Source organism: Diplotaxodon limnothrissa, linkage group LG18 (genome assembly GCF_057381915.1).
Source record: "Diplotaxodon limnothrissa isolate DT_005_m linkage group LG18, D_limnothrissa_male_GT1.1, whole genome shotgun sequence".
Lineage (NCBI taxonomy): Eukaryota > Metazoa > Chordata > Actinopteri > Cichliformes > Cichlidae > Diplotaxodon > Diplotaxodon limnothrissa.
In genome coordinates, this window is record NC_140613.1 from 38,923,692 (window position 1) to 38,935,840 (window position 12,149).

Here is a 12,149-nt window from a genome sequence, read left to right on the forward strand (position 1 = left end):
GTTATATAATTACATCAAACTTCCTCACTAGTCGAAATAGGCAGCTTCATGTTAAACAGCTTTATGGGGTGTTTGTTTGTGTGTCAGTGTTTCTCATGATAGATTGGCTAAAGTCTGGCTGGACCTATGCTGTCTTTTGAATACATTGTTTCTAGACAATGGATGGTGGCTGAGTTTTCCCACCTAATTAACTAGTGAAAACATTGTTTTATGTAAGAGGTGCTACACCACCCATCCAGGAAAGAGATATATAGAATTGATACATTCTTTGAAATGTATATTGGTTGTGCATGTTTTGGATTTTTTTTTTTTTTGCATGTTTTGTGTCCTAATGATGTAAAATACAGTAGTAAAAACACTGATGACAATAATACAGTTTTATCATGGTCAAATACTAAAGGATAATCATCAGAGAAAATTAATACAGAAAATACTGGGTAAATACACAAAGTGACTATGGCACCTAGCTCATGGGAAGATTGACAAAATATCTTGATGATCAGAACATGGCTTATCATGGATACAGGCAAAGCTAGGGCAGACAGTATGGTAGCAGAGCACAATGCACAAAGTGTTTCTTCACTCAGCAGTCACACACTGATGAACTTCTCATCATGCCCTGTGCATCCAAACACTATAAAGTTTAGCTCCCTGCTCCTCTGAACAGCAAATGAAACAGCCAAGATATTTTTGAATTCATCGTGTAACTATAAGCACAATACACACGATTACGTCAGTTGATTCTGATCATCTGATAACTTGCGCCCTTTTTCATGGATTAATTGATTAATCTGAAATTTCCATATCCATTTTCATGTGTGACAGCATGCCTGTTTACAAAAAGTTTGGTAACTACACTATAGTTAGAGACACGAATGAACCTAAGCAACTTAAAATTCACTATTGTCATTGAAAAAACAAAATTAAAATGTTATCTTTCAATTAGTAGTTGTAGACATAGAGGTTCCCTACAATACCCCACAGCGCCACAGCACCCTCAGCACTTCCAGCAGATTTCTAATTAGCTTAAGCTCTTTATTGCAAAGAGACCATGTTATTTAGAATTTGTCCTACTTACAAGGGTAACTTATAATAATGACCACTGATATAGACAGTAGTCTGGCCTTTTAGCCACTGCGTAATTCAACCATATAATCAAGACTTTCTCATATGCACATATCTACATTGGTATAGTTAAGTGTCTGATTTGTGACCTCTTATAAAAATTCAAACAGCAATTCTCCCAAGAACTCACCTTACGTAGTGACATGCAATTCCCGAGTTTGTCTCATTCCTCTGGTTTTCCCATTTAAAAAAAACCTTTGAAGGAAGGAAAGGGTAAGAAAATTTCAAACAAATCAAATTATTTTAATTCATGCAACATTCTGACAAAAAAATACACATTATCAAGAATTTCCTGCTTCTTGGATGCAAAATATAAAGAAATGAGGCGTAGTTCAAAAACTTTTCCACATTACTGTGTATAAAGAAAACTTTGGATTTACAACAGATATTAGAACAACAGTAATGCTAATCTGCTAAACAGAATAGAATAGAAATAGAAAAATGTATATGGTATTTATATTTATAGGCATTAACTGTACAGTAAATATAAAACAAATACATTATATAAAGATTGATGAAGTTCAACCATACCTTGCAAAGTTCATCTGTTCAACAGAAATTCAGTCTTCAGCAACAGACATATTTTTTAATGTACAGAAGTCTTCTAGAACTGACTGCAAAGACACCAAACACTAACTCCTTTATTGTCTAACTGAAGGCAAGGAGAAAGGGTAATACAAGAGGACATATGGAGGCAGGGACCAATGCTCAACACCTCCTCAAGTGACCTTCAGTAAATATCAAGCATTCTAAGAATAGCAACCACATCTGAAACCACAGTTGGCTCAGACTTCAAACTTAAGAGACAAGGTGTCTCACACCTTCCCTTCTATATACAAGTCATTGAAGAAGACAAGGATACAAGGATTCTGGACAGCTGGGAATGGGACCTTTGACGGTGCCTGGAATAGATTAGAGCTAAGTAAAGGAGTTCAGAAGTTTGGTATGAGGGCTGACACACTGCTAACATTATATACTGTATGTACACTGTATGGAGACTGATCAATAGAATTTCCAGTTGTAGCTTAGGCTAAGAAGCCTTCACTGTTAAAGTATTGGTATATCAGAGACTGCCTGTTGTGGACATCCATCACAGATGTCAATACTAGCTTAAATGCAATTATAATAAAAATGCAGAATATGCTAAAAGTAAGCAGAAATATTACCCCTCTGTCCTGATTACAACGGATAACTTTTCATTTATTTTTATTTATAATTTTTAATTATTACTTTAAAATTAGGCACTATAACAATCTTGTTTACTTGTTTTACAGCTAGTTTTCATGTACATGTTCAGTCTATATCCATCATGCCACTTCACAACTCATTTAAGCCAGTTCTAGGCCTCTATTAATACTAAGTATGTACTGTACATGTGTTGCAGCAAACCCCTGTTTAGTCATCCCTTATGGTTGCCACAGCCAATATTAAATCTGACACATGTAGTTTTATCTGTGTTCCCTACATCAGGTGCAGTAGTGTAAATGTGTATAAACCTATCCAAACAAGTGCAGAACTGCTTCAGCAAGTGTTGTTAGAGGATTTGCATTATAATTTCATGTAAGGAATACCTCAGTGGGGTAAACTGTCTGCAAGTTACAACAGATTAACCTTGATGATCTAAATAAGCTAAATAACAAGAATTATGCACAGTTGGTTGAATATTTTTTTTTCACTTTGGCATTTTGTACATTAAATATTGAAGTCTAAAAGGTAACAATTTATAACACGAAAATAACACGTTGTTAGCATTCTACTGTTGTTTTAGAGTGTGGCTTGGTGCAACAGTGAGACATATTTCACTCATAGTTTAATCCTGGGTGAAATACTACATAGCTGAAAAATCCTAGAGTTCCAATATTTGGACACATTGGAGAAACACTGGGATGTTTCTGCCTACAAATACATATCTGACAGCCCAAAATGATGTAAGTTTGCTTGGCTAGTCAGTAAAAACTGAGGGCAGTGTTGTGCAATCTTGACTTGTATTCACATGTGTACACATATATTCAGAATTTTATTCCATCCTAAAGGATCACTTGTTATATAGTCTACTAGGCTGCTATTATATCTGGTTGGTCTACTTAAGGCGTGTCCTTTTTCACAATTTCTGACTTTTGGTGGGTTAAATGTAATGGTTACATATTTACAATAGTTAGGCCCTTAAAATGTCTTGTTATCATCTAGATTAGATGTTTTGGTTCTGTATAAAAGCCTTGACCCATCCCTCATCTTCTTTATTGAATTTTGCTTCCAAATAGCAAAATATTTAAAGTGGTGTTGAACAATAGTTCTCCAGTTTTTCTAAAGGTCTGTTAAAGTTTTTCTCCTGAGATTGGCTACTTTTTTTCTCAGTTTCAGTTGATTCCATGTACCTGACCATTTTTAAAGAATGGGTTTTTTGTGTTTGTTGTGTTTTTAAGCCACTTAACATCCATCCATCCATCCATCCATCCATCCATCCATCTTCATCCGCTTTATCCGGGGCCGGGTCGCGGGGGCAGCAGCCTAAGCAGAGAAGCCCAGACCTCCCTCTCCCCAGCCACCTCCTCCAGCTTATCCGGGGGAACACCAAGGCGTTCCCAGGCCAGCCGAGAGATATAATCTCTCCAGCGTGTCCTGGGTCTGCCCCGGGGCCTCCTCCCGGTGGGACATGCCTGGGAACACCAACCCCAGGAGGCGCCCAGGAGGCATCCTTGTCAGATACCCGAACCACCTCAGCTGGCTCCTTTCGATGTGGAGAAGCAGGGCTCTACTCTGAGCCCCTCCCGGATGGCCGAACTTCTCACCCTATCTCTAAGGGAGAGGCCAGCCACCCTTTGGAGGAAGCTCATTTCCGCCGCTTGTATCCGCGATCTCGTTCTTTCAGTCACTACCCACAGCTCGTGGCGGGTAGGGACGTGAGGGTAGGGACGTAGATCGACCAGTAAATTGAGAGCTTTGCTTTTACACTCAGCTCCCTCTTCATCACGACGGACCGGTGCAGCGTCTGCATCACTGCAGCCACCGCACCAATCCGTCTGTCGATCTCCGGCTCCCTTCTCCCATCACTCGCGAACAAGACCCCGAGATACTTGAACTCCTCCACTTGGGGCAGGAACTCATCCCCGACCCGGAGTGGGTCCGGCTGACAACCATGGCTTCAGATTTGGAGGTGCTAATCCTCATTCCCGCTGCTTCACACTCGGCTGCAACCTGTTCCAGTGCGAGCTGGAGGCCTTCACCCGATGAAGCCAACAGAACCACATCATCCGCGAAAATCAGAGATGAGATTCTGAGGCCACCGAAGTGAAAGCCCTCCGCCACTTGGCTGCCCATCACCCACCGGGAACGAGTCCGACTTATTGCCGGCAATGCGAACCAAGCTCTTGCAACGGTTGTATAGGGATCGAATGACCCGTAGCAATGGGCCAGACACCCCATACTCCCGCAGCACCTCCCAAAGGACACCCCGAGGGACACCGTCGAATGCCTTCTCCAAGTCCACAAAACACATGTAGACTGGTTGGGCAAACTCCCATGCACCCTCAAGTATCCTTGAGAGGATAAAGAGCTGGTCCAGTGTTCCGCGACCAGGACGAAAACCGCATAGTTCCACCTGTATCCGAGGTTCGACTAGCGGACGAACTCTCCTTTCCAGCACCCTGGCATAGACTTTCCCAGGGAGGCTGAGGAGTGTGATCCCCCTGTAGTTGAAACACACCCTCCGGTCCCCCTTCTTAAAGATGGGGACCACCACCCCGGTCTTCCAGTCCAGGGGTACTACCCCTGATCTCCACGCAACATTGTAGAGGCGTGTCAACCAGGACAGCCCTACAACGTCCAGAGCCTTCAGGAACTTGGGGCGGACCTCATCAACACCAGGGGCTCTGCCACCAAGGAGTTGTTTAACTGCCTCAGTGACCTCGCCTCCCGAAATTGGCGGGTCATTCCCCTCATCCCCAGACTCTGCTTCTTCCTCGGAAGATGTGTCAGTGGGATTAAGGAGGTCCTCGAGGTATTCCTTCCACCGCCTGACAATTTTCTCAGTCAAAGTCAGCAGCGCTCCGCCAGCACTATACACAGTGCAGTGCTTTCCCCTCCTGAGACGCCTGACGATTTGCCAGAATCTCTTCGAGGCAGTCCGAAAGTCTTTTTCCATGGCCTCTCTGAACTCCTCCCACACCCGAGTTTTTGCTTCAGCCACTGCCTGAGCCGCATTCCGCTTGGCCTGTCGATACCTGTCGCTGCCTCCGGAGTCCCACAGGCTAACCAAGCCCGATAGGACTCCTTCTTCAGCCTGGTGGCTCCCCTCACCTCTGGTGTCCACCATTTGGTTTGGGGATTACCACCACGGCAGGCACCAACCACCTTGCGGCCACAGCTCAATGCAGCAGCTTCGGCAATGGAGACACTGAACATGGTCCATTCAGACTCAATGTCCCCAGTCTTCCTCAGAATGCTGTTGAAGCTCTGCCGGAGGTGTGCGTTGAAGATCTCGCGGACTGGGGCCTCTGCTAGACGTTCCCAGCACACCCTCACTACGCGTTTAGGTGCACCAGGTCTGTCCAGCGTCCTCCCCGCCACCTGATCCAACTCACCACCAGGTGGTGATCAGTTGACAGCTCAGCCCCTCTCTTTACCCGAGTGTTCAGAACATATGGTCGCAGGTCTGGTGATACGATTACAAAATCGATCATCGACCTGCGACCTAGAGCGTCCTGGTGCCACGTGCACTTATGGACACTCTTATGTTCAAACAAGGTGTTCGTTATGGCCAAACTGTGATTTGCACAGAAGTCCAATAACAAAACACCACTCGGATTCAGATCAGGGAGGCCGTTCCTCCCAATCACGCCCCTCCAGGTCTCGCTGTCATTACCCACGTGAGCATTGAAGTCTCCCAGCAGGACAACAGAGTCTCCAGGTGGAGCACCTTCCAGCACCCCACCCAGGGACTCTAAGAAGGCTGGGTACTCTGAACTGCCACTCGGCGCATAAGCGCAGATGACGGTCAGGACCCGTTCCCCGACCCTAAGGCGCAGGGAACAAACCCTCTCATCCACCGGGAAAAACCCCAACGTACCGGCAGCAAGCCGAGGGGATATTAGAATACCCACCCCAGCCCGTTGCCTCTCACCAGGGGCAACTCCAGACTGAGACAGCGTCCAGCCCCTCTCCAGGAGACTGGTTCCAGAGCCCAAGCCATGCGTAGAGGTGAGCCCGACTATCTAGCCGGTACCTCTCAACCTCACGCACTAACTCAGGCTCCTTTCCCACCAGAGAGGTGACATTCCATGTCCCAATTGCCAGTCTTGGCAGCCGGGGATCAGTCCGCCAGGGCCTCCGCTCCTGGCCGCCGCCCGGCACACAATGCACCCGACCCCTATGGCGCCTCCTGCGGGTGGTGGGCCTGCGGGAGGATGAGCCCATGTCCCCTTTTCGGGCTGTGCCCGGCTGGGCCCCATGAACTAAGGCCCGGCCACCGGACGCTCGCCCTCGGGCACCCTCCCCTGGCCTGGCTCCAGGTCGGGGCCCCGGTAACCCTATCCCGGGCAGGGTAAACTCTTCCCTCGATGTTTTCTTCATAAGGGTCTTCTGAATCGCTCTTTGTCTGGTCCTTCACCCAGAACCAATTTGCCATGGGAGACCCTACCAGGGGGCAAAAGCCCCCAGACAAAATAGCCCCTGGGATCCCTGGGACACACAAACCCCTCCACCACGATGAGGTAGCGATTCACGGAGAGGCCACTTAACATCATAACAATCAATTCACAAAAAAAAAACCCCATTTTAAATTGTATCTTTAGGCATTTTGTTTCCAGCAAGGTGATTCTCAGATGAAAACTACAGGAAATCCAGCAAAGACCTGAGAGATGCATCTGGCCTTTCAGTTCTTCATCTACTACTTGCTGGCTATCAAGATGCCATTCTTAAGGAAGAGAAGCGGAGCATGATAAAATGATGAACCCAAATTGGAAATTTTTAGTTCAAATCAATGTATCCATTAGAGGTCAGGTACAACAGTGGGTGTCTATAGCCATCTTTAGAACATGGTGGCTTTGTCAGGGTTTGGGGATGGATGCAGGAAAAGAAATCAACGTATTTTCCACACTATAAGGCGCACTTGAAATACTTTAATTTTCTCAAAAATCAACAGTGTGCCTTATAATCCCGTGCACCTTATGTTTGTGCTTACTGACCTCAAACCAATTTTATGTGGTACACAGCCCTCACAAATCTGTCAAAAAATGTTTTAGTACAACTTTGGTGAGCTATGAAGCCGCACCGCTTGATGGATTGTCGGAGCATTACGGCTACCGTAGTCAAAAGCCTCGCAGAGTAATCTGGGTTCAAAACTTCGTCCGCTTCAGGTCCTAAAGTCAAATGAACACTGCGGCATCACTGAGAGTTAAAAACTGTCTAAATTCTTTCATCTTTAATAACATGATCAGAGTTGCTGCTTTACCAGGCAGTAGCGTTTTTGATACGGGCGACACGGGCGGTTGCCCGGGACGGCATTGTGGTGGGGCGGCATCACAGGCATTGGCAAAAAAAATAAAAATAAAAAATTGCTCGTACTCATGCTGCCCTGACATCAGCCAGCGCATATTGGGAATGGCATAGGCACCGATCGGTTTTCTATCGCCCATTTGCTGGGAGTAAGGGCGCCCTCCGTTTGCGAGGTGCGCCTGCTGCTTGCGGCACAGGGAGGAGAGGGCGGGGCGGCGGGGGATTCTCTGGCTGGCTGGAGCAGCATCTAATAACCAACTCACAAAATAAAATAAAAACAAACCAACAAACACGAAAACACCAGACATGATACAGACTTATAATTTGCACCGATGTTTTTTTTCGAAATTCTATACGCGAATAGTGAGCGCGAGAGCCCTCGGTGCGCCTGCGGTGCTGAAGTCAAAGTAAACTTTATTGTCATCTCCGCTACATACAGTCCAGTATATAGAGACGAGACGACGAGGCTCCAGTTACAGCAGTAAACAAACAATATATATATAAGAAGAGTAAGAAAATAAATATACACTTTAGGACCAGAGGTAAAGGGATCAATAACAATTTAAAATTTGTAATTTACAGTTTGATGATTTAAAGTCTCACACAACCTGTCGAAAGGGGAGGGGGGCTTCCAAATAGTGCACATTTCATTCATAATGTTATAAATCCAAGAGGGAGGGCGCCAGAGGGAGTGTTCGCCCGGGGCGCCAAACAGGCTTGGACCGCCACTGTTACCAGGTGTAACAATTAAGTTTAATATCCAGGCATCCATGAAAACAGAATTTATTAAATTTAACAGAGTTAGAAGTTAGCAAAAAGTTAGCTTGCTAGTTTCCACCTAAACGTAATATGGCATGTTCTGACTGAGAGATTTCTGAAAAAATTAAAACATACAGCTCTGCTATCACTTCCGACATAAATGCAGACAGAAATACTAAACAGCAGTGACTTTTGTAGGGTTACTGAAGTTGGACTAGCTGGTATATAATGATGTGTTATGTGATCGCTAGCGACACAGCTATGTTAGCATATGTTAGCATAACACAGTAAAGCTAACCTTTTTCCACTTGATAAAAGTTAATGTGGAGGATTCCTGATAGTTATGGACATATGGCAGGATGGACCATGTATATGGACCAAACTTCAGTCAGGAGAACAACTGAGATAAACCATCCACAATATGAGGTTAGTCACTGATATACTGCAACAACAAGGGAATAGAGCTGCTGCGCGAGAATTCAACATTGATTTGGACAGTTTTGCAGTGTGGGTGGTCCCCCAGGCGTCTACTGGATTTTCTTCCTGGACCTAATTAAAGAAAACTGAGAGGAAAGCCCAAGCCCAAGCAAAATTGAAATTCAGTACGCCCTGGACCTAAGACCAAAGCTGCATGATGGGTAGGTTATCAACCAGAAAATACGGCCAGGGCCAGGATTGTCAGCAGCACCTGTACAATGCTCAGACAATTTTCACCGTGGGACAAAGTGCTTTTTTTGCTTTCTTCTTTCAGCTCAAAGTTTCTTTCCAAATCGCCCACTTGCCGTGTGATCACATGGCATGCTGGACATGAGGGTGATAAAAGATTGCTACAGTGCTTGGTGTAGCCCTGGAGTTCTGGTAAAGACAGACGGGTCTATATGGGTCAGTGAGCTCCTGGACCGGTTAGGCACTGCTTGTTTTTTTTTATTATGCTGGATTTGACCAAGAGATATTGAAACTAGAGACTAAGAGCGACTAAGAAAAAAACATCCTTCTCCACACCATGCAAATTCTACCAATTCGTCACGCTCACTTTCCGCTTGCTTGGATCCCCAGTCCCTTTCCAGCGCCTCCAGCACCTGCTGCACTCTGTACATGCTGCCACCTATCTGGTGGTGTATGATGCTATCATCCATAGTGACAGGTTAGGTCTGACGGCTCTTGGGCCTAAGTCAGGTGGTGGAAGTATGTGACAGGTTGTGATCTGCTGCTTTTAGTTGAAGATGCCTTCTCTATTTCAGTAGTCTGCTGGGACTGGTTGAAAGAGGAGCACTGAGTTGAGTTGGAGTGGCTGCAAAGGAGTAGGTTGCGCCAAGCAGTTGAGATTCCTACAGCAGCTGGCACCAAAAACACAAGTGACGTCTTCCTTTTGTGTCGGAATAAGTCCTTCAGTAACATTGGACTTGTTATAAAGTGGTTGGAGACTTTAAAACATTACAGGATCAAATATGATAATACTGTTGACATAACTATTGGGTTTGTGCATAACAGAGGTATTTCAATTGGTAGCATCAAGTTAATGGTGTAAGCCATCATTTTTAATTGGATGATAAAAATACAATTACAAAATGATTGTGCTGCAGAAGTTTAACTGTCTCACAAGCATGTCTGTGTAATTTTTATATAAAATTCACATTTAAAATAGGTTGCTTCTTGCCTTGCCCTTTCTTGCATTTGTTGAACAGGACAGTACAGTACAGTATACATTGTTGTTGTTCCCTAGTTCAAATGGCTGTACAGTATATTATTGTCCGTCACTTAATGATCACCTGTTGCAGCTTCTCTGTTTGCTCCTCTGCTGTGCGTCAGAAGTGGTTCATAAACTTTCCACTAAATCATCACCGCGCTGAAGGCAGCCAGCAGGAATTTCACAGGTTATCTTTGTGCTCAAAGATACAATGCCATGCCAGAAGGCAAGGACGAGGGGAGAAGCAAGTGGACATCTGACTTCTAGAAGTTCTGGTCTCCACACGGCTTATTTTCAGCTAATCTTTATTATTCATTTTTATTTAATTTCATATTTGTGGTCAACAGTGACCATTATTAACCCACACCCAACTTTGATTGTCTCAGTGGATGTCCAAAGTTCTGTTTAGGATGTTCACTGGTATTTTTTAAGAGTACTATTGAAAAGTGCATAAACCATTCATAAGATACATGTAAAATGTTTTGTGAAAAATAGTTATTGTTTTTTCACCCAACTTCATTGTCTCCCTATTTGCTTACCTGGCTCTTCATGCTCTTTTTACACCCCCTCTGTCCGCCACAATCACACATTGGCTTTTTAATTAGAGGGCAGCACGGTGGCTAGCACTGTTGCCGCACAGCAAGAAGGTCCTGAGTTCAATTCCACCATCAGGCCGGGGTCTTTCTGTGTGGAGTTTGCATGTTCTCCCCGTGTTTGCGTGGGTTCTCTCCGGGTACTCCGGCTTCCTCCCACCGTCCAAAGACATGCAGCTTGTGGGGATAGGTTAATTGATTAATCCAAATTGTCACTAGGTGTGAGTGTGAATGGTTGTCTGTCCCTGTGTGTTAGCCCTGCGACAGACTGGCGACCTGTCCAGGGTGTACCCCGCCTTTCGCCCTATGACAGCTGGGATAGGCTCCAGCGCCCCCCGCGACCCTGAAAAGGATAAGCGGAAGCGAATGGATGGATGGATGGATGGATGAGTTATTGTTTTTTCACCCAACTTCATTGTCTCCCTATTTGCTTACCTGGTTCTTCATGCTCTTTTTACACCCCCTCTGTCCGCCACAATCACACATTGGCTTTTTAATTAGATGTTCACTGTTCACTGTCTTAACAGTTTCTTTTTGCTCTCTTTCTTTGACACATCCTGACTTGAAGTCACCTGGAACTGAAGTTGTAATGTAAACACATAATGAAGGCTAATTAGCCTAGAAAAGCAAAAGAAATTTTAAACACACCAAACTAATGAAGTAGACCAACTCTTTGGCTCTAGCAACTAAACATGTCCAAAGACCAGCATTTCAGAAGGTTCAGGTTAAGGTAGTAATTCACAGCAATGTCCCCACATTCTCAGAACAGTTTGCACTTTTGCTATGTTTCAGCTAAAGTGTGTTTTATCTGCGCCACTGATTTGTGTCATCAAATTACTTTTTTGTCTTCTTTCTATTGCAGCAACTAAAGTCTTCCTTACTGAAGACATCAAGAGTACCCGACAAGCACCGACTCCAGTTAAACATGTTTTCATTTTGTCCTTTCTGCAGTTGACGAGTCAGAGAATAACCCTTGTCCAATTTCATCATCCACGATTAAAAAGAACTATAGAAACAGTACTAATAATTCATTGTATTTTAGTGGTCAGGTAAATGCATTATGGGAAGAGGTAGGGTTTTCATTACCCATCCTAAATTGGGTAAATTGATTTTAAAGTTTGACAAGTACCATCAGTTACTATTCATTTATGTAAACAATACACACTAATACTGCAGTCAAACTTTAATTATATTTAGAATTTAATTGTTTATTAAATTTTCCTATTTAGTTTCAAATGCTTTGTTCATCTGGGTCCTCCAGCTCTCCTATGCTTCTGCTATCTAAATCAGGTGGGTTGTAACATGATACAGAAGGTAGCAGCCAACAGGACGACAAAGCCAAAAATATCACACTCGTTCAAAGTGGGTACATTTGTTTAAACAGACCAGAAAAACTACATGCCAAAATGTTATAGTTTGCTAATATTTCATGTGGTTAATACAGCAAAAAGTTTTGAAGTATTTTTTTCTGATTTCATAAAGTTAGATTAAAA